The sequence below is a fragment of the Gopherus evgoodei genome, unplaced genomic scaffold, assembly GCF_007399415.2.
Source record: "Gopherus evgoodei ecotype Sinaloan lineage unplaced genomic scaffold, rGopEvg1_v1.p scaffold_97_arrow_ctg1, whole genome shotgun sequence".
NCBI lineage: Eukaryota > Metazoa > Chordata > Testudines > Testudinidae > Gopherus > Gopherus evgoodei.
Window position 1 is genome coordinate 163,547 of NW_022060118.1, and position 25,334 is coordinate 188,880.

At 49.6% G+C, this 25,334-nt stretch overlaps 7 non-coding genes across 7 annotated transcripts; 4 read left to right on the top strand and 3 right to left on the bottom strand.

Moving 5' to 3' along the window:
- The first annotated feature begins 2,725 nt into the window (after positions 1 to 2,725).
- Positions 2,726 to 2,798, top strand: TRNAV-AAC. Its single transcript has one exon. It is a non-coding gene; the product is annotated as a tRNA-Val (tRNA).
- A 961-nt stretch (positions 2,799 to 3,759) lies between these two features.
- Positions 3,760 to 3,831, bottom strand: TRNAG-UCC. Its single transcript has one exon. It is a non-coding gene; the product is annotated as a tRNA-Gly (tRNA).
- A 5,075-nt stretch (positions 3,832 to 8,906) lies between these two features.
- TRNAS-GCU lies at positions 8,907 to 8,988 on the bottom strand. Its single transcript has one exon. It is a non-coding gene; the product is annotated as a tRNA-Ser (tRNA).
- Positions 8,989 to 16,400: 7,412 nt separating this feature from the next.
- Positions 16,401 to 16,472, top strand: TRNAC-ACA. Its single transcript has one exon. It is a non-coding gene; the product is annotated as a tRNA-Cys (tRNA).
- A 3,585-nt stretch (positions 16,473 to 20,057) lies between these two features.
- TRNAK-UUU lies at positions 20,058 to 20,130 on the top strand. The gene has a single exon. It is a non-coding gene; the product is annotated as a tRNA-Lys (tRNA).
- A 2,039-nt stretch (positions 20,131 to 22,169) lies between these two features.
- Positions 22,170 to 22,243, bottom strand: TRNAT-UGU. Its single transcript has one exon. It is a non-coding gene; the product is annotated as a tRNA-Thr (tRNA).
- A 2,391-nt stretch (positions 22,244 to 24,634) lies between these two features.
- TRNAN-GUU lies at positions 24,635 to 24,708 on the top strand. The gene has a single exon. It is a non-coding gene; the product is annotated as a tRNA-Asn (tRNA).
- Positions 24,709 to 25,334: the final 626 nt, after the last annotated feature.

Consider the following 25,334-nt stretch of genomic DNA (forward strand, 5'->3'; position numbering starts at 1 on the left):
TAGCCTGGCATGGCCAGGGGACCTCACCTGTATGGCAATCACCTGAACTGGGAATAAATCCCAATATCCATTTTATCCCACATTGCCATGCCTGTTTCAGCGATGCTTAGGAGCATTTTAGCAGTAAATCTTGGGTTAAAGAACTAAGGGTGGAGACAACATGTAATTCGTCCACTCCAGCCCAGATACTGCTTACTTGTGCCCCGGAGATAAGCCTATGTCCTGGGCCAATTGGCCCAATTTTCATTATGCTGTTGATTTTTGTAAATATTTCAGACAGGAGCGGCACTATTTAATTTTTCCCATGCTTCTTTAAGTTGAGTTCTTAACTTTTCTTGGGTATCTTTTAGACCCCTAACTTGGGATTCCTGACGTCTTTTACCCATTTCATCATGCCATTCAAAATAAGCATCAAACTGTCCCTGTCCTACAGAATTGGCAAGAAGGGCACCCCGGAGGTGCACGATCCTGTCAAGATCAAAACTGCCCTCTACAGGAAATTGCAGTTTTGGGTCATCTCTGGTATACCAATTCCACTTTTGCAAATATTTACATGTCAACGGGCCACGGTGCACATACATATAAGCAGCAGGAATGCCTTTTGGACCAGACTCCATTCTTACTGCAGACAAACACTTCTCTCAAGCCACTCACACAAGGGAACGCTTATCAGGATTACCACAGTTCTAACACAAATGGCATCTTTGCCTGCCCTGGGCAGGGGAAATGGGAGTAGGCTTTCGCTGACCCACCAAACAGCAGGTACCTACAAGGAAGGAGGTAAAGGATGGGACGGGTTTCCTCCTGGCGAACCCTCGGTCCCCGCACGTCTGTCGTCAGCCCAGAGCACCAGCCTTAAGCCAACGATGCTTCTGAAGCTACGGACCCAGCGGTACGGTTTTCCTGGGGGCTTCCCTCCTCTCTGAGAAGGGAAGGGAGCTTATGGCTCCAGTGTGCAGAAAAGGGACCCTGCGGTCCTGAAAGGACAGTGCTCGAGGAGCGGTCACAGGGTCATAGGTCATGGAGGGAAGGGAAAAAGACGGGGAAACACACAAGCACCCAACAGGCTAGCCACTTACCAAGGCCTGCCATCTTGGAAGTTTCACAATCACTCCAAGCTCAGCTGTGGGGCTTGCTTTCGAGACACTCCCGGTCATGAGCTTTTGCTTTGCAGGAGGCTCGGGGCGTCTTCCCACAGCTGCATTCATGCTGGCCGCTTGGCCCTCACACACACACACACACACACACACACACACACACACACACACACACACACACACACACACACACACACACACACACACACACACACACACAGGCACTTTCTTGACACAGCTGTCAAGGCGAGAAACCTCAGAACCCCAGATCCCCACCAAACCTAGTAGGAAGGGGATCCCCGATCAACTCCCAGGGCATGCTAGCCCAGGAGCGGATCAGGACTCTCCGGACCGAAAGGAGCGTGGTCCGTGGGCTGCCAGCGATACCTTTGAAACCTTAGGAGTCTTTGGAAAGACTTTATACCTTTGAGACTTATGCGACCTGGAAACCTCAGAGAAAGGGCGTCAGGTCTGTCTGATGGCTAAAAGTTCAAACCCAGCTTGTGACTTACCCCAAACCGGAGCCTACAGACCAGTCCTCTGCCAAACCCCATTAGAGATTTCAAAAGGTCTCTTACCTTTTAATTGGGCCCTGGGGTTGGAAGGAAACTGCCTGCGGTCCTCCAATCCAGGAGAAGCCCTCTCGTGGGTTCCCGGCCAACACACCAAATTGTCGTGGAAAATGACCACCACCGTGTTGAGTTGATCAGACAGCCTGAGGCTCCTTTATTGATTAATCAGAGAATACATGCATATGCACAGAGAGACGACAAGTTCCCTAGCAAGGGGTAAGTCGCTCTACCTTACAGCAGTGATACCTGTGCTTATAAAGCCTAAAACCGCAAATTATCATATGAGTTTATACATCCGTCATTACCTTATTTGGCTAATACAATGACATCTTCTAAACATCTGCTAAAAACAATTGCTATTAATATATCATTTATGAGCTAATTGCAAGTCTGCTCTGTTTCTACTTCCCTATAGAAAGTTTTGTAAGTGTTAGGTCATTGACACCTGGTGTTTTTCTCCTACTTGCGGTTACGCTATTGCATGTAGTTCAGGCCTTTTTGAGGAACTTGGGTCCAAAAATACCTATTGGTGTACCTTTGGTCAAATGATCATGAGTTATATTTTACGCCCACACAAGCAACTTAATAAACCATAATAAACTAAAAGCTGTTATAACTTAACAGATTTTCTGGTTCCCCTTTATCCAATTCTAGTTCCTCTTTTTGGGGCCCTGACCACATCTTTTTGCCTCAGCGTGCCCTTTGTACAGAAAAACAAGTTTAGCAGGAGTTAAAACTCTTGCTTCTAGCTAAGGGCCTACTCTTACTTTATTCTCAGAAAAAAGCCTGGGGCCTTGTGTAAGGTGGGGTCGAGGGGGGTTGCCCTATCACCAGGATGGGTAAGGAATGGTATCCCTAGCCTCTGTTTGTCAGAGGGTGGAGATGGATGGCAGGAGAGAGATCACTTGATCATTACCTGTTAGGTTCAGTCCCTCTGGGGCACCTGGCGTTGGCCACTGTTGGCAGATAGGATATGGGGTTGGATGGACCTTTGGTCTGACCCAGTATGGCCATTCTTATATTCTTATGATGGGAGGGGCAGAGCACTGCAACAGAGTTTCTGTAGTGTAGTGGTTATCATGTTTGCTTAACACGTAAAAGGTCCCTGGTTTAAAACCAGGCAGAAACGTGATGGCTTCCTTTTCCCAGCTCCTACTGGCCTGTCCCTGCTGTTGTAGGAGCAGCAGTGATTTCTATGCAATGTATAACCTGTATGCTTGATAGGTGTGTTATACTTCCCTCCCTCCTGCTTTTGTCTCCTCTCCCTCTCTGAATACCTGTGAAGTGGTTTTCCCCCTCCCTCTCCTGGAATGCTTGTGGGATGAATGGGCTGGTTGAACAGCTAGAAGAGCAGAAGAGCTTCCAGGTAGACAAGGTGTCTGGGACTCTAATTAGGCAGCACTCACACACCCAGAGCATGGACACTGACCAAAGTGGAGCGTGACCAACCAGATGCAGCCAAGTCATCTCTAGTCGCAGGCCATTAGATGCAGGTCCTTAAAAGGAGAAGGGGCCATGTGCTCAGGAGTCACTCACAAGCTTGTACCTCCAGTGAATGCTCTTTGTCCGGATTGCCTGGCCAGTGGTTCTCTGTGTTGTATTTCATTGTGCCTCAGGAAGACTTACCTTCCTCGCACCGTCCATAGCTGCACAGTGGGACACTTACCTTGCAGAATCCTGACATCTCCAGTGCTGTGCCTGTCCTGGGAGCATGAATATGCGAGTGTGACGCTCCCCCACCCCCTGCAGTGCACAGAGCTGCCTCCCCTACTGGGTCTATTACAGGAGAGGAGGGGAGTCTTTTGGCCTGCAAGGTGCAGCAGGTCGCACTAGATGATCACATTGGTCCTTTCTGACCTTAAAGGCTCTGAGTCTAAAAGGGAGAGGGAAGTAAAGGAAGTTTAAAACAAAAATAAACCAAACATTGTAATATCAGGATAACTCCACCTGCTCGTTGTCGAGTCCCACCCCTTTCTTCCTCCATTGTGTGTTGAATGACCTGCAGAACACTGATTCTCTCATTCCATTGATAAACTGATACAATGTGATGGAAATTAAACTAATTCCCAGCAGAGAAAACATCATATCATTGCATTGGCTGGGAATCAAACCCAGGTCACCTGCTTGGAAGGCAGCTATGCTCACCACTATACCACCAATGCATCTGGTGAAAGTGCTACATATGCTTGCCTAGTGAGGCTAGACAAGCATTGAGGAGCTTTTCTGCCCATTAAAATGAACTGGATTCTCATCACTAAAAAAAACCACCTCCATATTCACTTGGGTTTGAACCATCAGCTTTTCAATTAGGCACCAAAAGTTGTTAATCACAGGATATGTCTACATTATGGGATTATTCTGATTTTACAGAAACCAGTTTTGGAAACAGATTGTATAAAGTCGAGTGCACGCGGACACACTAAGCACACTGCTTCGGCGGTGTGCATCCATATACTGAGGCGAGTGTCAATTTCCGGAGCGTTGCACTGTAGGTAGCTATCCCATAGCTATCCCATAGATTCTGCAGTCTCTCCCACCCATTGGAAATCTGGGTTGAGGTCCCAATGCCTGATGGGGCAAAAACAGTGTCGTGGGTGATTCTGAGTAAATGTCGTCACTCAGTCCTTCCTCCGTGAAAGCAATGGCAGACCATCATTTCGCGCCCTTTTCCCTGGATTGCCTGGGCAGACGCCATAGCACGGCAACCATGGAGCCCGTTCAGCCTTTTTTCACCGTCACCATATGACTACTGGATGATGCTGACAGACGCAGTACTGCAGCACTGCACAGCAGCATCTCCTTGCCTTTTCAAGTTAGCAAAAATGGTTACCAGCCATACCGTCCCGTCTGTTGCTTTGCAAGTTGACAATGACAGTTACCAGTTATACTGTACCATCTGCTGCTGTCACAGTTGCTTCTGGCTGGCCTCGGTGAGGTTGGCCAGGGGCGCATGGACAAAAATGGGAATGACTCCCCAGGTCATTCCCTTCTTTGAGTTTTGTCTAAAGGGAGAATCAGTCCTGTCTAGACTATCAGGCAAGCCAACTAAAGAACCAGAGAGGCCAACGGCCATTCCGGGTCAAAGCCCCAGACATCCCGCAGAAATAATGAGCTGCATTCCATTCCAGGGGATGCTCCTGCAACAACCCCACCCGTTGCTTCCCTCCTCCCCCACCCCTCCTGGGCTACTGTGGCAGTGTCCCCCTGTTTGTGTGATGAAGTAATAAAGAATGCAGGAATTTGAAACAACACTGACTTTATTGCCTCTGCAAGCAGAGCTCAAAGGGGGCCAATACCGCTGAATTGCAGCCACACTAACCCTAATCCGACATGGCAAATTCCAATTTTAGCACTACTCCCCTCGTCGGGGAGGAGTACAGATATTGGTATTAAGAGCCCTTTATATCGATATAAAGGGCTTCATTGTGTGGACTGGTGCAGGGCTAAAGCGATTTAATGCTGCTAGATTAGATATAAACTTGTAGTTTTGACCAGGCCAGAGAGAGCAGCAGGTTTTCCCTACTGTTTCCCACTCTTGTTTTCTTGATTAGTTCTCCTCCACACCAAGTTGCTCTTTTACTTTGTGAATCTGGCAAGCTCAGTTGGCAGAACATCAGACTTTTAATTTGAGGGTTCAAGTCCCTGGTCAGGTGATAAACTACTCCCCAAGATCTTAAACTGTCTCTCTGGAGTCCTCTTTGACATAACTTTTTCTCTTCAGGATTTTCCCTTTCCTCAGAAGGGCCTTTTTGTATATGGGTTTGAAGGGGCAACTTCCTGACAGCCCCTCTGCCCTTGCAGCCTGGAGGAATAAAGGCATCTGGGCATATAGCATGTTCCCTCCCTGAACACACACACACATACAAACACATAGAATATCGCTAGGAATTAGAGTCACCTGCTGCTTTCCCCTTTCCTGCTGGATCCCCAAATGACAATGCTCTTCAGGCTAAACCCATGTCCCCTCTTTTCCCAGTGCCCCTCAGCCCAAAACTTCAGTCCCTCCTATGCACACTGCTTCTCACTCCCAACCAGAGCCTACTCCTCTTCACACTTCTCCTCTGTCCCTACTCACAGCCCCCTCAATCCCAACCCACAGGCCCCGCCTCCTCACGCTGCTTCTCAATCCCAACCCAGAGCACCCTCCTATTCCCAGTGCCCCTCAATCCCAACTCACAGCTCCCTCCTTCCCTCCAGCAGCAGGTGCTTCAGACTCCCTCAGGAAGATTTTCTTGCAAGGTTTCGTGTATGAGTCTGCATGTGGATTTTACAGTATGTTAGAAATATGTTGGATTGCTTGCCGAAATTATCACTTTTGCCTGGTGTTGGATTCCCAGTCTACTTGTTATTGGGGCAGGAGAAATAAAGCGTTGTTATCCTTGTTGTGTGATTTGAGGGCGGCACAACTGTGCTCAGCAGACCCCAACCGAGGGACTCACGCTCAGTTCAATAGCACTTGCTAGGCAGGGGACAGGGGTTCGAAAGCCAAATGGGCAGGTGCCTGGGTCCTAATACTAAACTTTAGGGGTTAGATCAGTGTTAGGACAGGGTGGCTGTGGAGGGATGAGTGAGTCCCTAGACAACATAGTGAGTATGGTGCCTTCTTATTTTCCCCCCTTTCCACCCAGAGTGGCAGGTGAACTGTACAGAGGCACCTCTGGGCTTGCACTGACTAAGGACAACAGCTGTGAGTGGGGTGCAGAGAGGGGATGGCTCATGTTAAAGGACTTTTGGTTGCTGGACTTATGAACCATAGGGAGAAGGACACTGCCCAGCTTATTTGGGGGTGGGTCTTTTCCTCTTGGTTTATATTTATGCATTGGGGCTGCTGACATGACTTCTGCTAACCCTGGGCTTACATTGCAATGTAGACATACCCTGAGAGGGCATCTATAACGTAATAAAAGCAGTGTGGCCCGGCTGGCTTGGATCATCTGACTTGGACTCCTGGGACTCAGGTTGTGAGGCTAAAAACTGCAGTGTAGACATTTAGGCTCAGACTGGAGCCCTGGTTGGAGACCCTCACCCCTTGTGGGGTCTCAGAGGCTGGGCTCAAGCCCAAGTGTCTGCACTGTAATTTTATAACCTTGCAGCACAAGCCCAACAAGCCTGAATCAACTGACCCAGGGTTTCAGAATAGTGACTTGGGTGTGTTTATGACAGTGCAGACATAACACTACGCTATGTCCATGCTACAATGAAACACCCAGGGCTGCCCCATGCCAGCTCATGCTCCCGAGGCTTTGGCTGTGAGGTGGTAAATTTGCAGTGTAGATGTTTCAGCTCAGGCTCAATACTGGGCTCTGGGCCCCCTCAAAGTTGGGAGGGAGTTTAGCAAGCAAAAAAGGTAAAATCTCAATGAAGTATTACCCTGGACTCAATGGCATTTCTCCATTGGTCTGCCTGCTTTGGGGCAGGGACAATAGCACATCCTGCTGCATTCATTATTTCACAGGGTGGTTTAGAATTTTCATTCTCAGAAACTCGGCACAAAGCAGGACTCAACCCTCGGCATAAACTAGGTGAACTGCCCACAGATTCTGGCAGCCACAATGAGCATTTAGTGTGAGAGCTCAGACCTGCCCCTGTCTCAGAGGGAGGGGGTCATCCATGAGGGGACTGGACCACTGACCTACCAGCTCCTAACTCCCAAACGTACAGTAACTCTGTTATCAGTGCCTGTGTGTGTAATTTAAACCATAAGAAAACCCACACTGGGCTAGACCAAAGTTCCTTCTGACAACAGCCAAGAGCAGGTACCCCAAAAGCCACTCAACAGGGCACCACTGGCAGTTATTATCCCTGCCTCAAAGGCAGACAGACCAATGGAGAACTGCCATGAGTCCAGGATAATACTTCCCTGCAGTTTTACCATTTTCACTTGCTAAACTCCCTCCCAACCTTCTGGGCTCATAGACCTAGCCTAATGTTATGTCTACACTATGATTAAAACACTCAGATCACCTGTCTCAAAGCCCAGGTCAGCTGACTCAGGGTTATGGGACTTGGACTGCAAGACTATAAAATTACAGTGCAGACATATGGACTCGAAGCTAAGCTCTGAGATCCCATGAAGGGTGAGGGTTTCTGAACCCAGGCTTCAGAGTGAACACAAATATCTGCACCACAGTTTTTAGCCTCTCAGCTTTAGCTCCATGAGCCCAAGTCAGATGACCCAGGCCAGCCATCCTGCCATCTTTATCCCTGGGAGAGATGGATTCTAAGTGTACGTTCCCATTGCAATGGAAGCCCGGATGTGGCACGCTGTGCTCAAAGCAGCACCCTGGAAGTCCCATATTCACCACTCTCATATAGTGATGATATGTTTTCAACAAAGTCTGCCTGGTGAGGTATCATTTCAAAAATTTTGAACTGTTCATCTGTTGAACCTTAATGTCTTCTTGCATTCTATGTGCTCACATTGGTTTGGGAAGTTATGAAGTTTGCTCTGTGTGCATTACAGAAATATGTTATGAGGTTGGGAAATGCCCCCCACCAGCCTTTCAGGTGCAAAAATGGAGGAGCAGACTCACTGTTGGCCCATTAAAGGTGGCTACAGTCCCAAGGACTATCCCAGGAACCTTGTACAATGCAGACTTCACCGAGATAACACAGCAACAATGGACACTGCTTGACTCACATCATAGCAAAGGAGCTTTCTAGAAAGTTGGAAGAACCTATGAAAGAGGGGAAGAGACATCATGACTTGGCATCTCTCCCCCACAAATCAACAGCTGGAAACACACCTGGATGACAGAACTGATTCATAAATCAGAAGATAATAATAATACATTCAAACAAAAGTCCCCAAATAGCTAGTACTGGTTTTTCAGCCGAAAATTTTCAGTTTGGGGAATTTTGTTTTCCCAGTCAGACCTTGCCAAGGGAAGCAGGGAGAAAATGTTTGAGTTGCGTCCTTCAGAACAGCTTAGCCTAGACACTCTAGCTGTGGGTCACTGTCATGGCCTTGCTGAGAACTGGGGTATTTTAATAATTTGGGGAGGTCTCATGGTGTTTGGGGGAGATTTTGAGGCTGTTACCTTTTGAGATAAAAACTAAGACATACAGGACTAGAGAATTTTTTTTTTTTTTAGAAATCTGAGATTTAGACATTTTATTTAAAGCAGAGGGGTTTCTGAGCAGGCTTTTGTTTGCAGGAAGCAACATTGTTTGATCTGTCATTGTACCAAAGGAGGAAATGGTTGTCTAGAAAGGAGGAGTGAAGGCTAAATGCATCTTATGAGGATGGGATTTGAACCCATGCATGCAGAGCATAATGGATTAGCAGTCCATCACCTTAACCACTCAGCCACCTCATCTGAACAGTCAGGAAATGGACAGGATGAGAAATCTAAGGCCAGCAGAGATAGGGACACTAAGGTGTTTTTAAATACTAAGCGGAAGCAGGGGCTGAATGAGCTCCCCCTTCACACCTAGTGACCAGCTGTGGGAAAGGCTTCAGGAACAGACCGTGTTTGCATAGACACACCTACTCTGCCTAGGTATGCAGCATCATGGGGCCGCTTCCTCAAAATGACCAGTTTTAGCTGGTGGCAGGTTACAAATCACTTTAGCACTGAGTGGTATGAAATGTTATTATCCTTCCTGCATGAGTGAAGGGCAGCAGAACATACTTAGTCGGTCCTGATGGGTGAGGAATAGCTTTTATTGGACTGCATAGAAGTGATTCAGAACGTCACCCTAAAGCAGTGGTCCCCAAACATTTCACACTGTGCCCTCTTATCCATGGCTGTGGGCCCTCAGAGCCGCAGTTGAAAACTGGGGCTGGGAGTGGGGTGTTGCTTGCTGAAGAGAGGGGTGCAGACAGGCGTAAGGGGGTCGAGGCTGAGTTGGCAGTCAGGGGCCCAAGCTGAGGGTGGGGTTGGAAAAGAGCTGGGACAGAGTCGGGCTGACTGGTGCTCCCTCCATGGGGGCTGGCTCAGCCCCTGAGGTGCCCCTATGAATCTTCCTCTTTGTTCCCCTAGGAGTCATGCCCCACATTTTGGGGACCACTGAACCCTACACGTTAAGCAGGGGCTAGTGATGCCAAAGCCCAGGGAAAGGGAGAACAAGTGCAGGGGCCCCAGCACTGGAACTAGGCCCCCTCACTTCTGTCTGTGGCTCTGCCCCCTGCCACACCTTCCACCCACGGCCCCATCCACTATGTCACCTCTGTTCCACCCCTTCCCCCACTAGCCCCACCCTGTCACTCCTTTACCCCTGCCCCACTGTGGCCCCAAGACCAGAGAAGCTCTGTGCCCCTGCTGCAGCCCCCGGGCTGTAGCACGGAGTGAGAGCTCCTCCAGCCCTGGGGCTGACATTGGGGAGACTTTTCCAGGGGGACCTAATTTCTCCAGGGCCCCTAGTCATGGGCTCCACTGCCCCTTGGTGACACAAGGTTTGGGGAGGCTGAGCCCCCCCGAGCCTCCATTATGTGCTGCCCAGGCTACCGCTGCTCAGTGTGTGGCCAGTCTCTCTGTGTTCTCTGCTGTTTGTGCTGGGGAGCCTGGCTGGCCTTAGGGGTGGGGCCCTCCGGCAGCCGCCCAGGACTTTAGGGGGTCAAAGGGCACTGTGTGCCAGTGCAAAGGTGCTCACTGCTCTCCCCTGCCCCAGTGCTCCTCCATGGCCCCATAGAGGGTTGGGGGGAGAGAGGAGCAACACTATGTGCTCCATGTGTCCTGGTCACTTTCCCCACCTGGGCTGTGCTGTGAGGGGAGCATCAGAAGCTGCTGCTCTCTGCCCTCCCCTTATGCAGCCTGGCTGAGGAAAGTGACCCAGATGCAGGGAACTCAGATGATGTCGCTTCTTGCCCCCGCACCCCACCCCCGCAGCTCCTAGGGGTGCCCGGAGGAGCAACCTTCCAGGGAGGAGCGGGCAGAAATGCGAGCTGCTCCATGCACACAGGTCAGTGACCCCACGTGGGTGCAGGAGGGGGTGCGGGATTTAGGGGTAAAGGGGTTGCAGCAGAGAGGCAGTGGCTGGTAGCACAGGAAGGGAGTGTGGGACTTAAGGGCAAAGGGGACACAGTGTAGGGGTTAGGGCACAGGAGGGGGCAGGAGATAGGGGTGAAGGAGGTGCAAAAGTTGGGAGTGCAGGAGCTGGGGGGAAAAGGGGAGGAGGATCGTCTACGGGCGATGGGGAAGTGCTAAAGTACAAGTTTTGCCCAGGGCACCATTTCCCCTAACGCTGATCCTTGATAACATTTCTTGCTGGGAGGGGGAGGGTAGAGAGATGAGGCGTTTTCTCTCTGTTTCTTTCCTCTCCATTTTCTGCTCCTTCCTTCAATTCCAGAAACCTCCCTTGTGTTTCAGACTGTGCAGTGACGCCCTCCCTACCCCAGGCGTCTGGAGCCTTTGGAGCAGAAAGATCCCAGGAGCTGAGGAGGAATCCAGGGGTGAGTAGCTGGCAGGAAGGAGTCCTAGCAGCTCTTCTGGGAGTGCAGGGGAGGAATGAATCCCCCTTCTCTAGAATCTCCCCATGGGGCTCTGGGGAGCAGGGAGTGTTGTGTGATAAATTCCATCCAACATCCCCCTTTGATCCAAGCCGAGGAACATCTCAGCTCTGCACGTTCCCCTTGGCAGCACCAAACAAGGGATGTTTTCCACTGCGCAGGAGACCCAGCCAGGGACTGATGTGCTGGAGATATGTTGGGAAAGGGACTGTCTGAATTCCCAAGGCAGGAAACGAACAATCTACAGCGACATCATTAACCACAAACACACTCTAACCATGATCCAGCCAGTAGGGAAATGGGCAGGAATTCTTGCTGTTCAGCCATGGCCACATGTACAGAGCTGCACAGCAGTGAGTGTGCTGGGGAAGCTGGTCTGAGCAAACAATTGGAAATGACCCTTCAGTGAGAACAGAACCAGAGTGTAGAAAGGCCCCTGTGTTAAGTGGTTGTGGCTGAGGGCTTAGGGAGCTGGGGTATGACACCATAGGGGTCTTTCTGTGGAGGTTTGATTTTTGCCAGCTAGGAAAGGCTGGTGTGTGGTGTCTTCATGGCTGTACTTTCAGTGATGCAGGTTTCTCTATCCCATTGTTCCATGGGCATCCTACTAGATTGCCAGCTGCCTTTCAACTGCAGAGTGGAGACTTTGTGTGCGGGGAGAGACAGTGTGTGTGTTGAGGTAGGTAAGACCGGATCATTATTATCCCTACTTGAAAGAGGGAGAAGCTAAGGCTGAGAAAGGAGAATTGACTTGTCTTAGGTCGCACAGCCAGTCAGTGGCAGAGTTGGGAAAAGGACTCAAGAGCCCTGATTTCGAAACTAACCATCAGATGTTGAATTTCATACATGGAATGACATGAGTAAAGTGCTCTCACATGAGCTCAAGACCAACAACAGTGCACAGTAATTATTCAGCAAGTATTTGAGGAGAACAGCAATGTTAGAGAGAATCACGAACTGCTCAGAGACCATTAATGCAGAGAAGCAGCAAAATTCTTCAAACATATGACTGGTTATGACTTATTTACTTGGTCGTAAAAGAGAAGAAAAAGGACTTGAGTCTCCTCCTTGTCAATAACCCCCTGCTCAGCCAATCAGGGTAGAGACTGAGGACGGGAGGCTGAGGGTTCTCACCAGAGGCCAAAGGACGGCCCAGGTCACTGGTGGGGATCACTGCCCGAGCACTATCTCAGCCAAATATTTTTGGGTGGACCTCCCAGAGTGGGAGCTACAGAGCACTCCCCCGCAACACACACACACATACACACACACCTCTCTCTTGGTGTTGGGAGGGGAACAGGTGAAAGGACAAAAGAAGCAAGAGACAAAGAGAAAGGAGGAAGGGATGGATGGAGGAAAAGGTGAAACAAAAAGGACAAACCCTAATGTGCCCAGTGATTCTAAGGGACAAAATTTCAGGTATGGAATAAAATTCAGCCTCCTTAAGCTCGTGTTTTCCATGCCTAGAATTCAACTGTCACCAGATGGATCAGACTGAACAGGTTTCAAACCTCGAGGAGGGTCTTACCTTCTAAACAGGGATAGCTGTTTTCTAGTAAAATCAGGCAAAGGGAAGGAGAAAACTTGAAAGAAGTTCCTCCTGGTGCTCACGTACGTGAACCCGAATACTCTCTCAGTCCTCAAAGAGAGACCTGGAGAAGGAGACTTGCTGAAGCAAAGCCACAGGGGTCTCTGAGGTTTCCCTGGCCCCTCGCCCCTCTCCTGCCTGGCTGATGTCAGCATCTCTCTGTGAGGTCATCACTTCCCCACCACCTTTGACCAATAGTCTGAGGTCCTGCAAAAGGCTTTTGTGATGTCACTGCCACACCCCTCCCTTGCTGTGCTAATGTCCTGCCCCTGGCCAGGCACTTTGGAGGTTTGAGCTACTCGCTGTGGATCACCGCACTCAAGGAGCGTTCATTCTATGAATCAAGCCAGTAGTTTTGGATCATCTGCAAATTTTGTCACCTCACTGCTCAGCAGATCATTTATTAATATGTTGACTAGTCCTGGTCCCACTACAGACACCACTAGATACCTGTTTCCATCCTGAAAACTGACCATTTAGTCCTACCCTTTGTTTCCTATCTTTTAACCAGTTATTGATCCACGTGAGGACCTTCCAGAGGTGAAAGTAAGCCGGTATGTTACGGTATGGGGTACTGGCAAGAGCCAGTACGCTGTGCCAGCCCAGCCCGTCTTCCCCAGGCTGGTGATTTAAAGGGTCCATGGCTCCCTGCTGTGGTCGGAGCCCCGGTCCCTTTAAATCACCTCCCAAGCCCCCCTGCCAGAGCCCCGGGGAGCAAATCACTGCCGTGGATGCTGCTCTCTCCCGCTGTGCGAACACAGAGCAGGGGCGGCAGAAGCTTCCTTACAGTGGGGGGGGCACTGTTATCCGAACTGTGGCACCCCCATGACACTCCTTCCTTAAGGACCCCCACTCACAGCACCTCTCCCCTCGAGGCCACACCCACAGAACGCCTCTTCCCCAAGACTGCACCCTTCCCCCCTCCATCATTTGTCCTAACAGCCAGCAAAGAGTGGTGTGGCCATGGCCCTCTAACCCCCCTGTTCCAGCACCCCTGACACAGAGCTAAGCAGGCAGCAGTGTGTACGTGTGTGTGTGTGTGTGACAGAGAGTGCTGTGCTGTGCTGAGCTGAGCCAGTGAGAGAAGGGGGGCTGATGTCGGGGCTGTCCCCTGCCTCAGGACTGGTTGCTTCCAGCAGCTGTCTGAACTTAGAGACAGTGTGCTGACACACACTCACTCTTCCGCAACACACACACTGTCTCTCCTCCCCACACACACATGCTCTCTACCCCACCATGCACATTGCAGTTGAAAAGCAGCTGGCAATCTAGTAGGATGCCCACGGAACAATGGGATAGAAAACTGTATCATGTGATGCTGTACCAGCCCGTGAGGCATTGCAAACCCTTCCCAAAGCACCCTGCAGCCAGTTGCACAGTGGGATAGCTACCACAATGCACTGCTCTCTGTGACCATCCAAGAGATGCTAGCATGGATGTGCTCTGGTGACACAGGATGGACATGCAACAGCTGTTCAATTAAAACAGTTTAACTAAAACCACATCACCCTTTAGTGTAGGCCTAGCATGAAAGTGAGACAAGACCCAGCTCCCTTGAAATTAAAGGACCACAACTTCCTCTGTAGTTGGCAGGACTGGAATCTGCACAGGGAGACTACAATGGATTTCTAGCCCATTGCCGTAACCACTTGGCCACAACTACTTGCTTGACATGTGGCTCTCACTGCACTCTAGTTCTGCTCTCATTGAGTGATCAATTCCAGTTGTTTCCTCAGACCAGCTTCCACAACACACACACTGCTGTGCCGTTGTGTAAGTGTGTCCATGGCTGAACAGCAAGAATTCCTGCTCCTTTCCCTTCTGGCTGGAGCACGAGGAGAGTGTGTTCGTGGTTAATGACGTTGCTGTAGCTTGTCCATTTCCTGCCTTGATCATTCAGACAGTCCCCTTCCCGTCATATCCCCAGGGCTTTGCCAGGGGGTTGGTGGCTCCTTTCTTTCCTCACCCTGGAGTAAACTCAGCTTTTTATTCCATCCTTGATGTTTCAAGGAATAACAACAGATGACCAAAGAAAGAGGTGGACAGGGTGGGTCTCAGGGGAGGGGCAGAGAGGTGTGGGCGGTGGGCAGGTCAGGCCAGGGGAGGGGGCAGAGAGATGTGGGTGGTGGGCAGGGCCGTCCTCAGGGGAGGGGTCAGAGAGGTGCAAGTGGTGGGCAGGGCAGGTCTCAGGGGAGGATCAGAGAGGTGCAAGTGGTGGGCAGGGCTAGTCTTAGGGGAGGGGGCAGAGAGGTGTGAGCGATGGGCAGGGTGGGTCTCAGGGGAGGGGGCAGAGAGGTACGAGCAGTGGGCAGGGCAGGTCTCAGAGGAGGGGTAGAGATGTGTGGGTGGTGGGCAGGGTGGGTCTCAGGTGAGGGGTCAGAGAGGTGCAAGTGGTGGGCAGGGTGAGTCTCAGGGGAGGGGATAGAAAGGTGTGGGCAGTGCGAGTCTCAGGGGAGGGGGCAGAGAGGTGTGGGCAATGAGCAGGGTGAGTCTCAGGGGAGGGGGCAGAGAGGTGTGGGCAGTGCGGGTCTCAGGGGAGGGCTCAGAGAGGTGTGGGCAGGGCAGGTCTCAGGGGAGGGGGCAGAGAGGTGCAAGTGGTGAGCAGCGTGAGTCTCAGGGGAGGGGGCAGAGAGGTGTGGGCAGGGGGGTTTCAGGGGAGGGCTCAGAGAGGTGTGGGCAATGAGCAGGGTGAGTCTCAGGGGAGGGAGCAGAGAGGTATGGGCAATGGGCAGGGTGAGTCTCAGGGGAGGGGGCAGAGAGATGTGGGCAGCAGGCAGACCTTGGGGTAGAGGGTGGAGAGGTGCGAGGAGGCCTTGGGGGAGGAGAGGAGTGAGTGAAAGGTGGACCAGCAGCCTCAGCCAAAGAGGAAGAGCAGTGGCGGGAAGTGGCCGAATGGGAGTGAGGGCAGAGCACAGGTGGGGCCTCAGAGGGAGGAGAATGAGTGAAGGGGGTGGAGTGGGGGGACAGCACCATGGTCTGGGCAGGGCTGCCCAGAGGATTCAGGGGGCCTGGGGCAAAACAATTTCAGGGACCCCTTCCATAAAAAAAAGTTGCAATACTATAGAATACTATATTCTCATGGGGGCCCCTGCAGGGCCTGGGGCAAATTGCCCCACCTGCCACCCCTCTGGGCGGCCCTGCCCTCAGCCTCTTCTTGTAACTCCTCTGTCCCCTAATAATTTTTGTTGCCCTCCCCTAAACTCTCTCCAATTTGTTTCTGTATTTGGGGAGGGCGCAAAAACTGGACGCAATGCTCCAGATGTGGCCTCACCAGTGCTGAATGGAGGGGAATAATCACTTCCCTCGATCTGCTTGCAATGCTCCTACTAACCTAGCCCAATATGACCAGTTCCCCATATTGAATGCAGACACAGCAATATTTGATAAATTGGTTCCTGTCCATTCAGGAGGTTATTTCCGACCTATTTATAAATAATGAAGATGCTCTAAGCGGAGGGGAGAGAGCTGTTCCGTCCGTGCAGTTAATCCATCTCCCCGAGAGGTGGTAGCTATGTCACTGGGGGAAGCTATGCTGGTGTATGTGCAAGCTGTGGTGTCTACATGTGTATATAAAGTTTAATCAAACCCCATTTTTAAAACCCCTGTGGTCTGGGAATAGAAAAGGAGCTCTCTGAGGCATAGCCAGTCCTTCAAAATCCTTAAGATCACTGACTTGCCTTTGTAAATGTTATGGGAGTATAGCTGAGTGGTAGAGTGCTTGACTACAGATCAAGTAGTCCTTGGTTCAAATCTAAGTGCTTCCCTTACAAACCTGTTCTTTCAATACAAGTGATTCTATTTCCAGTATGTTCAGGAGCTCCACTAAATAGGGGTCCCTGAAATGAACAGACACACTCAACACTTTCTGGTGCAAATGAATAAAAACCTAGCAAACATGTCCCTCTACTGAAATCAGTTCCAATCCTCTAAGTGTGTACGTTTCTTTTCATCAATTAAATGAAGACACATTTGCAGGTCCTTGGCCTCCATGGGCTACAATGTGCAGAAGAACAAGAACCACATCCACTTGGGAGGAATGGACTAGTTTCTATTACATTTGGTAAATAAGTTGCCACTGGGACTTAAAACTCTATTGGAGATGGACAGGAGCCTGTTACAAAAATAAAATAACCAAGATTTACCAAACTCCCTGTGACACATTCAAACCTCTCTTTGCGCACACAGTATCAATTGGGGCTCTAACAAATGTTAACCTTCCTGTAACACAGATCATTGTTCCTTGTAACTTTCAGATGCATTCAAATGGCAGCTGTTTACAGGTCATGGGCTGCTAGTTCATGAGCAGGAGCAGAGTCTCTGTAAGTTTACCAACCATAGAGCTTGTTATGTCTGCATCTAAGTAAGTGCAGAGTTATTTCAATGGCTCCTACACTGATATCTCCTGCCCCTTCTGGCTGGTTAATTGCACTATTTGGAACCTGCTCCTAAAATTGCACCCTTTCTGGGAGTGAGTCAAAACTGCCCAAGGAAACCCCATTGGGTTTCAAGGGCAGGGCAGGCAAGGAGGTGATGGGACAGCATGGGGTCATAGATCTTCTCTTTCATTGGGCCAGAGAGTGCTATTAGCATGACTGTGGGGTTCTATTCCTGGCTGTGGGAGGAAAGGGGTGTCTAGTGGATTAGAGGTGGGGGCCTAGAAGTCAAAGAGAAAACATCTCCCTTTTCAGCTTCAATGCTCATTGAACAAGAACATGGCTTCTCAGGTTTCAGAAGAGCAGTTGTGTTAGTCTGTTTCCTCAAAAAGAACAGGAGTATGTGTGGCACCCTAGAGACTAACAAATTTCTTAGATTCTGTTGCCATCATGTGGCCATTTCATTTCACTTCTTATTGTTAAAAGGTTTGGGTACTTCACACAGAAACGTTATTTCCTTGGGAAAGACGGAGAAGTGGAAGCTGCATTGATTTAATCCTCTGAAAATTAAATAAGGATTAAAATATTCCCCAGACAGCTCAGTCCCAACCGTTCTCCCTCTGCTGCCAGTGAAGCTCAGTTCTGTCCCACAGCCCCAAGAACTGCTAGGTGAAAGTCCTGGGTCTGATGTGCAGTAAGAAAAAAAAAAGATAATGGATGTACCCTATCTCCTAGAACTGGAAGGAACCATTGAATCCAGCCCCTTCCGTCATTGGCCAAACCAGACAGTCTCTACGTAAAAGAATAAATGGACACAAATCAGATGTCAAGAATTATAACATTCAAAAGCCAGTCGGAGAACACTTCAATCTCCCTGGTCACTCGATTACAAACCTAAAAGTCGCAATATTACAACAAAAAAACTTCAAAAACAGACTCCAACAAGAGACTGCTGAATTGGAATTAATTTGCAGACTGGACACCATTAAATTAGGCTTGAATAAAGACTGGGAGTGGATGGGTCATTACACAAAGTAAAACTATTTCCTCATGTTTATTTGCCCTCTACTGTTACTCACACCTTCCTGTCAACTGTTGGAAATGGACCATCCTATCACTGCAAAAAGGATTTTTTCTCCTGCTGATAATAGCTCACCTTAACTGATCACTCTCTTTATAGTGTGTATGGCAACACTCATTTTTTCATGTTCTCTGTGTGTGTGTGTATATATATATCCCTTCCTACTGTATTTTGCACTGCATGCATCCAATGAAGTGGGTTTTAGCCCAGGAAAGCTTATGCTCAAATAAATTTGTTCATTTTCTAAGGTGCCACAAGTACTCTTCCTTCTTTTTCCAGATAAATTAATGGAGATTAAGTCCATGAATGGGTATTAGCCAGGATGGGTAAGGAATGGTATCCCTAGCCTCTGTTTGTCAGAGAGTGGTGATGGATGGCAGGAGAGAGATCACTTGATCATTACCTGTTAGGTTCAGTTCTTCTGGGGCACCTGGCATTGGCCACTGTTGCCAGATAGGATGTGGGGTTGGATGGACCTTTAGTCTGACCCAGTATGGCCATTCTTATGTTTTTATGAAGGGAGGGGCAAAATCCTGTGACAGAGTTTCTCTAGTGTAGTGGTTATCACGTTTGCCTAACATGTAGAAGGTGTCTGGTTTGAAAGCAGGCAGAAACATGAGGGCTTAATTTTCCCAGCTCCTACTGGCCTGTCCCTACTGTTGTAGGAGCAGTGGTGATTTCTATGATCAAAAGGTCTCTTATACTTCCCCTGCTCCCACTTGTGTCTCCTCTCCCTCTCCGAATGCCCGTGAAGTGGCTTTACCCTTCTCGCTTCCTCCTGGACTACTCGAGGGATGAATGGGCTGGTTGAAGAGCAGAAGAGCTTCCAGGTAGACAAGGTGTCTGGGACTCTAATTAGGCAGCACTCACACACCCAGAGCATGGACACTGCCCAAGGTGGAGTGTGACCAACCAGATGCAACCAAGTCATCTCTGGTTGCAGACCATTAGGTGCAGGTCCTTAAAAGGAGAAGGGGCCATGTGCTCAGGAGAGCACTCACAAGCTTGTACCTCCAGTGAATGCCCTTTGCCCGGACCGCCTGGCCAGTGGTTCTCTGCGTTGTATTTCACTGTGCCTCAGGAAGACTTACCTTCATCGCACCGTCCATAGCTGTGCTGTGGGACACTTACCTTGCAGAATCCTGACGTGTCCAGTGCTGTGCCTGTCCTGGGAGCGTGAGTATGCAAGAGTGGGAATGTGACACTCCCCTCCTTCTTCTTTTGAGCTTAGCTGTCAGTATAATAAATGTGCTGCTTTCTGCCAAACTCTGGTGGGTCATTAGTCCTCCCTACACTTACTAGCTGGCCCAATTTTGGGTAACACCTGCGATAAACTCAACCCCAGCAGGATGGAGGGTGGTGAAATGAGCTGAGAAAAAGCCTTAGCTTCAGTATCTCCCATACGGTCCATGCTGGAGCTCTTTTTTGATTCTGGGACTGCATGGTCACCTGTGCTGATCGGTGCTCCACGCTGGGCAAACAGGAAATGAAATTCAAAAGTTCATGGGGCTTTTCCTGTCTACCTGGTCAGTGCATCCAAGTTCAGATTGCTGTCCAGAGTGGTCACAATGGTGCACTGTGGGATAGTGCCCGGAGGCCAATACCGTCGAATTGCAGCCACACTAACTCTAATCCGACATGGCAATACCAATTTCAGGGCTACTCCCCTCGTCGGGGAGGAGTACAGATATCGGTATTAAGAGCCCTTTATATCGATATAAAGGGCTTTGTTGTGTGGACGGGTGCAGGGTTAAAGCGATTTAATGCTGCTAAATTCAATATAAACTCGTAGCGTTGACCAGGCCAGTGAGAGCAGCAGGTTTCCCCTATTGTTTCTTGCACTTGTTTTCTTCACTAGCTTTTCCTCTGCCCCAAGTTGCTTGTGTTACTTGTGAGCCTGGCTAGCTCAGTTGGCAGAGCATCAGACTTTTAATCTGAGGATCCAGGGTTCAAGTCCCTAGTCAGGGGATAAGCTACTCACCAGGCTCTTGACTGTCTTTCTGGAGTCCTCTTTGATGGTAGTTTTTCTCTTCAGGAGTTTCCCTTTCCTCAGAAGGGCCTTTTTGTGTGTGGGTTTGAAGGGGCAACTTCCTGACAGCCCCTTTGTCCTTGCAGCCTGGAAGAATAAAGGCCTCTGGGCTTATAGCATGTTCCTTCCCTACACACACATACAAACATGCAGAATATCCCTAAGGAACTAGAATCACCTGCTGCTTTCCCCTTTCCTGCTGGATCCCCAAATGACAATACTCTTCAGCCTAAACCCATGTCCCCTCTTTTCCCTGTGCCCCTCAATCCCAGCCCTTAGTCCCTCCTATGCACACTGCTCCTCACTCCCAGCCAGAGCCTACTCCTCTTCACCCTTCTCCTCTGTCCCAACCCACAGCCTTCTCCTATTTCCAGTGCCCCTCAATCCAAACCCACAGCTCCTTCCTTCCCTCCAGCAGCAGGTGCTTCAGACCCCCCCTCAGGAAGATTTTCTTGCAAGGTTTCATGTATGAATCTGCATGTGGATTTTACGGTATGTTGGAAATATGTTGGGTTGCTTGCCGAAATGATCACTTTTGGCTGGTGTTGGATTCCCAGTCTCCTTGTTATTAGGGCAGGAGAAATAAAGGGTTGTTATCCTTGTTGTGTGAATCAAGGGCAGCACAACTGTACTTGGCAGACCCCAATTGAGGGACTCACTCTCAATTCAATAGCACTTGCTAGGCAGTGGACAGGGGTTCCAAAGCCAAGTGGGCTGGGGTCTGGGTCCTAATACTAAAATTTAGATGTTAGACCAACTTTAGGATAGGGTGGCTGTGGAGGGATGAGTGAGTCCCTAGACAGCACAGTGAGTACGGTGCCTTCTTATTTTCCCTCTTTTCCACCCAGGATGGTAGGTGAACTGTACAGAGGCACCTCTGGGCTTGCACTGACTAAGGACAACAGCTGTGAGTAGGGTGCAGAGAGGGGATGGCTCATGTTAAAGGACTTTTGGTTGCTGGACTTACGAACCATAGGAAGAAGGACACTGCCCAGCTTATTTGGGAGTGGGTCTTTTCCTCATGGTTTATGTTTATGTGTTGGGGCTGCTGACATGACCTTTGCTAACCCTGGGCTTACGTTGCAATGTAGACATACCCTGAGAGGGCATCTATACTGTGACAAAATCCCTGTGGCCTGTCTGGCCTGGATGATCTGATTTGGATTCCTGGGGCTCAGACTGGAGCCTAGACTCAGAGACCTTCACCCCTCGTGGGGTCTCGGAGGCTGGGCTCAAGCCCAAGGGTCTACACTGTAATTTTATAACCCTGCAGCACAAGCCCCACAAGCCTCAATCAGCTGACCCAGTGTTTGAGAATAGTGACTTGGGTGTGTTAATGGCAGTGTAGACATAATGCTAGGCTATGTCCACACTGCAATGAAACACCCAGGGCTGTCCCATGCAAGCTCAGGCTCCCAGGGCTTGGGCTGTGGGGTGGTAAATTTGCAGTGTAGACATCTTGGCTCAGGCTGAATACCGGGCTCTGGACCCCACAAGGTTGGGAGGGAGTTTAGCAAGCAAAAAAGGTAAAATGGCAGTGGAGTATTACCGTGGACTCAATGGCATTTCTCCATTGGTCTGTCTGCTTTGAGGCAGGGACAATAACACGTCCTGCTGCATTCGTTATTTCAAAGGGTGGTTTAGGATTTTCATTCTCACACACAGTGCACAAAGCAGGACTCAATCCTCGGTGGAAACTAAATGAGCTGCTCACAGATTCTGGCAGCCACAATGAGCCATTTGGTGTGAGAGCCCAGACCTGCCCCTGTCCCAGAGGGAGGGGCTCATCTGCAAGCAGCCTGGAACACTGACCTATCAGCTCTTAACTCCCAAACTTTCAGTAACTCTATTGTCAGTGCCTGTGAGTGTAATTTAAACCATAAGAACAGCCATACTGGGCTGGACCAAAAGTCCTTCTCGCTCTGTGTTTTGTCCTCTGACAGTAGCCAATACCAGGTGCCCCAAGAGTTACTCAACAAGGCATCACTGGGAGTTGAACCCAGGATCTCCTGTTTACAAAACAGGAACTTTAACCAGCTAACCCATGGTGCCTGCCTGTGGCTAAAATACAGTGTCTGCTCACACCTGACTCCCTGCCATCCCCACCGGGGCCTGATAAGCTTTGCATGTGTTTGGATTCTGCAAAGCAGAGGAGCAGGTGAGGTTTTCCTTGCAGGTTGTGTGTGTGTGAATCTTTGGCCAGGTCTGCACTACAAAGTTATTTCAGCATCATTATATTGCTCAGATGTGTGAAAAACACACAACGCTCCCTTGGTTGGCAGCTTGTGGCTGGTGTACATGCTGCAATGCCACGTCTGGCGACAAAACTGCCCTGTTTTGGTGACAAAATAAAACCACCTCGACAAGAGGCCTAGAGCTTTTTGCAGCAAACTTAAAGTGACAAATTGTCAGTGTAAATGCTGCTGGTCATTATATCACCATAACTGGCCTCCACCAATATCCCATAATGCCCACCGTGAACCTTGCCTGCTCTGCATTACTGCTACAGAGGCTGGTCCCCTCCCCTTTCATAGCTCCAGAAAGTTCTGACAGCTGAGCCGCTATCTGCACTGGGATTAGGTTGATATACTGCATTGCCAGCCTAAGTAATGTAATTACACCAACCTAATTTTGTAGTGTAAACCTGTCCAAAGAATAGCACACACACCTTGGGAGCAAAACTTCACCTGCTCCTCTGCTTTACAGAAGCCAAACACGAGCAACGTTTGTCAGGGCCCAGTGGGGATTGGTAGACAGTAGGGTGTGGGCAGACACGATGCTTTAAGTATCAGCAGGTACCATGGCTTAGGTGGTTAAAATACCTGTTTTGTAAACAGGCGATCCTGGATTCAACTCCCAGTGTTGCCACTCACGGACCAGTCACGGTAATCTATTTAACGTTGTACCCGTCCACACTACAAGGCATTTTAAATCGATTTTAAGGGCTCTTAAAATCGATTTCTGTACTCCTCCCAACGAGAGGAGTAACCCTAAAATCGATATTACTATATCAATTTAGGTTTAGTGTGGACGGAAAGTGAAGTTATTGGTCTCATTCTTTTACTGTAGCTACCCAGAGTGCACCGCTCCGGAAATCGATGGCAGCCTAGGACCATGGACGCACACCACCGAATTAATATGCCCTAGTGTGGACGCGTAAAACCGGTTTTATAAAACCAGTTTTAACAATTCCGATTGTATGCTGTACTGTAGACATAGCCTAGGGCCACGTCCACACTACAGAATAAAATCAAAATTAATAAAATCTATTTTATAAAACAAGTTTTATAAAATCGATTTTACGCATCCACACTAGGGCACATTACTTCGGTGGTGTGCGTCCATGGTCCCAGGCTAACATTGATTTCCGGAGAGGTGCACTCTAGGTCGCTCAGTAAAAGAATGGGACCAATAACTTCGATTTCCGTCCACACTAACCCTCAATCGATATAGTAATATCAATTTTAGGGTTACTCCTCTCGTTGAGCAGGAGTACAGAAATTGATTTTAAGACCCCTTAAAATCGATTTTAAGTGCCTTTTAGTGTGGACGCGTACAGAGTTTTTAATCTTTTCCACAATCTAGTTTAAGCAGGGTCGCTATGAACTCTACCCTGCCATTTGTTGGCGATCTGTTGTAAAGGCCTTTTGAGGCTGCTGTCATTTGCATGGTTCCACCCACCCTGGATTGCATGATGGGAGTGCTTGTCCAAACGGTCATTTCAGCTGCTGTGGGATCCCCAGTCTCTTTGTTATTGGGGCAGGAGTAATGCAGTGTATTTTGCTGTTCGTTTTGGATCAAGGAGAGAGTAACTGTACCTGGCATTTGAGGCCTGAGAGCTTCACCCTCGCCTGAAATGTACTCATCATTAAGGGGTCTGGGTTCCCAATGGCCAAGGTTTGTGGGAGGCTGGAATTGATGTTTGTTTGGGTCTTGCTGGACCTGGTGTGTAAAGATGGAGGTGTTTTTTAATTTCTTTAAGCTGTTGTTAGTGGTGTGGTCTTTTGTCTTAAGCTTATGCTGTTGAATTTCTTTTTTAGGGTGAGTTTAGGTTCTGAGAGGTGAAAGGTTGCTGTGTGTGTGGTGTTATGGAGTGAGGGAGCAAAGGTTGATTGCAGAGGTGGTGCATGTGCCACAAAAGCTGTGGGCGCCTGCCCTGTCCCACCATCTCTGGTCCTAGAGGCCAGAATTTGCATAAACCCACCTGCTGACCTGTGACTAAGAATTTTGCTCTGCTAACTCTTCCAGCAAAGCAGACCAAGGAAAGTGTATGCAAGCGCTGTACCACAGCCCCAGTGCTCTTTTGGGTTCCTTCCCACAGAACTTTTACTGCATACCAGTCCAGTTCCTTGCTGTTGCTTGTCTAAGAGCTGCATGCATATGCTAGACCGTACCCTGTGCTGATTCCCGACTTTTGTGCTCCATACAGCCTTTCCCATGCATGTCTCTGTGGCGCAATAGGTTAGCATGTTTGGCTGTTAACCAAAAGGATGGTGGTTTGAGCCCACCCAGGGACGGCAATGAGCCTGTGCTGCTTCCCTGAGGCCTGTAGGGATCCTCTAAAGTCCCATTTTGCTGCCTCTTGGCCTCAGTGCTTTCAGCTGGTGGCCCAAAGAGCGTGCTGGATGCCATTCAGAAACCCGTCTCCCAGCAGCTGTGCCAGAGGCTCAGGCTTAATCCTCGAGGCCGAGCACAAAATCTTTCAGCCGGGAACATTTTGCTCCCTTCCCGCCTCTGCCAAAGCAGCAAGGGAGAAGGGAACGAGACACGCCTGCTCAAAGACGCCTCGCTCCCACTTCCCTCTAGGCTGTGCAAAGCTCTTGGCCTGCCTCATGCCTCGTCAGGAAAGAGCAGAGATGCTGCCCAAGCCTGAGTCACATGCGCAGCCTGGCCTACCCTGGCTGACAGCATGCAGAGCCACACGAGTCAATGGCAGGTCGAGTCGGTAGCCTCGGCTCTTTCCCCTGACAGCCACAAAGCACTGCCTAGTGCCCTGAGAGCCTCCCTCGTGTTCTCCCGCAGCCCGCCGGGGTGGGTGGGAAAAGGGGAGCCGGAAGCACTGCAGCCTCATTCTGGGACAGGAGGCCCTTGCCACACCCAGACCTCCCTCTTGCCTTCAGCCCAGGCAGCCAGAGGTGCCAGA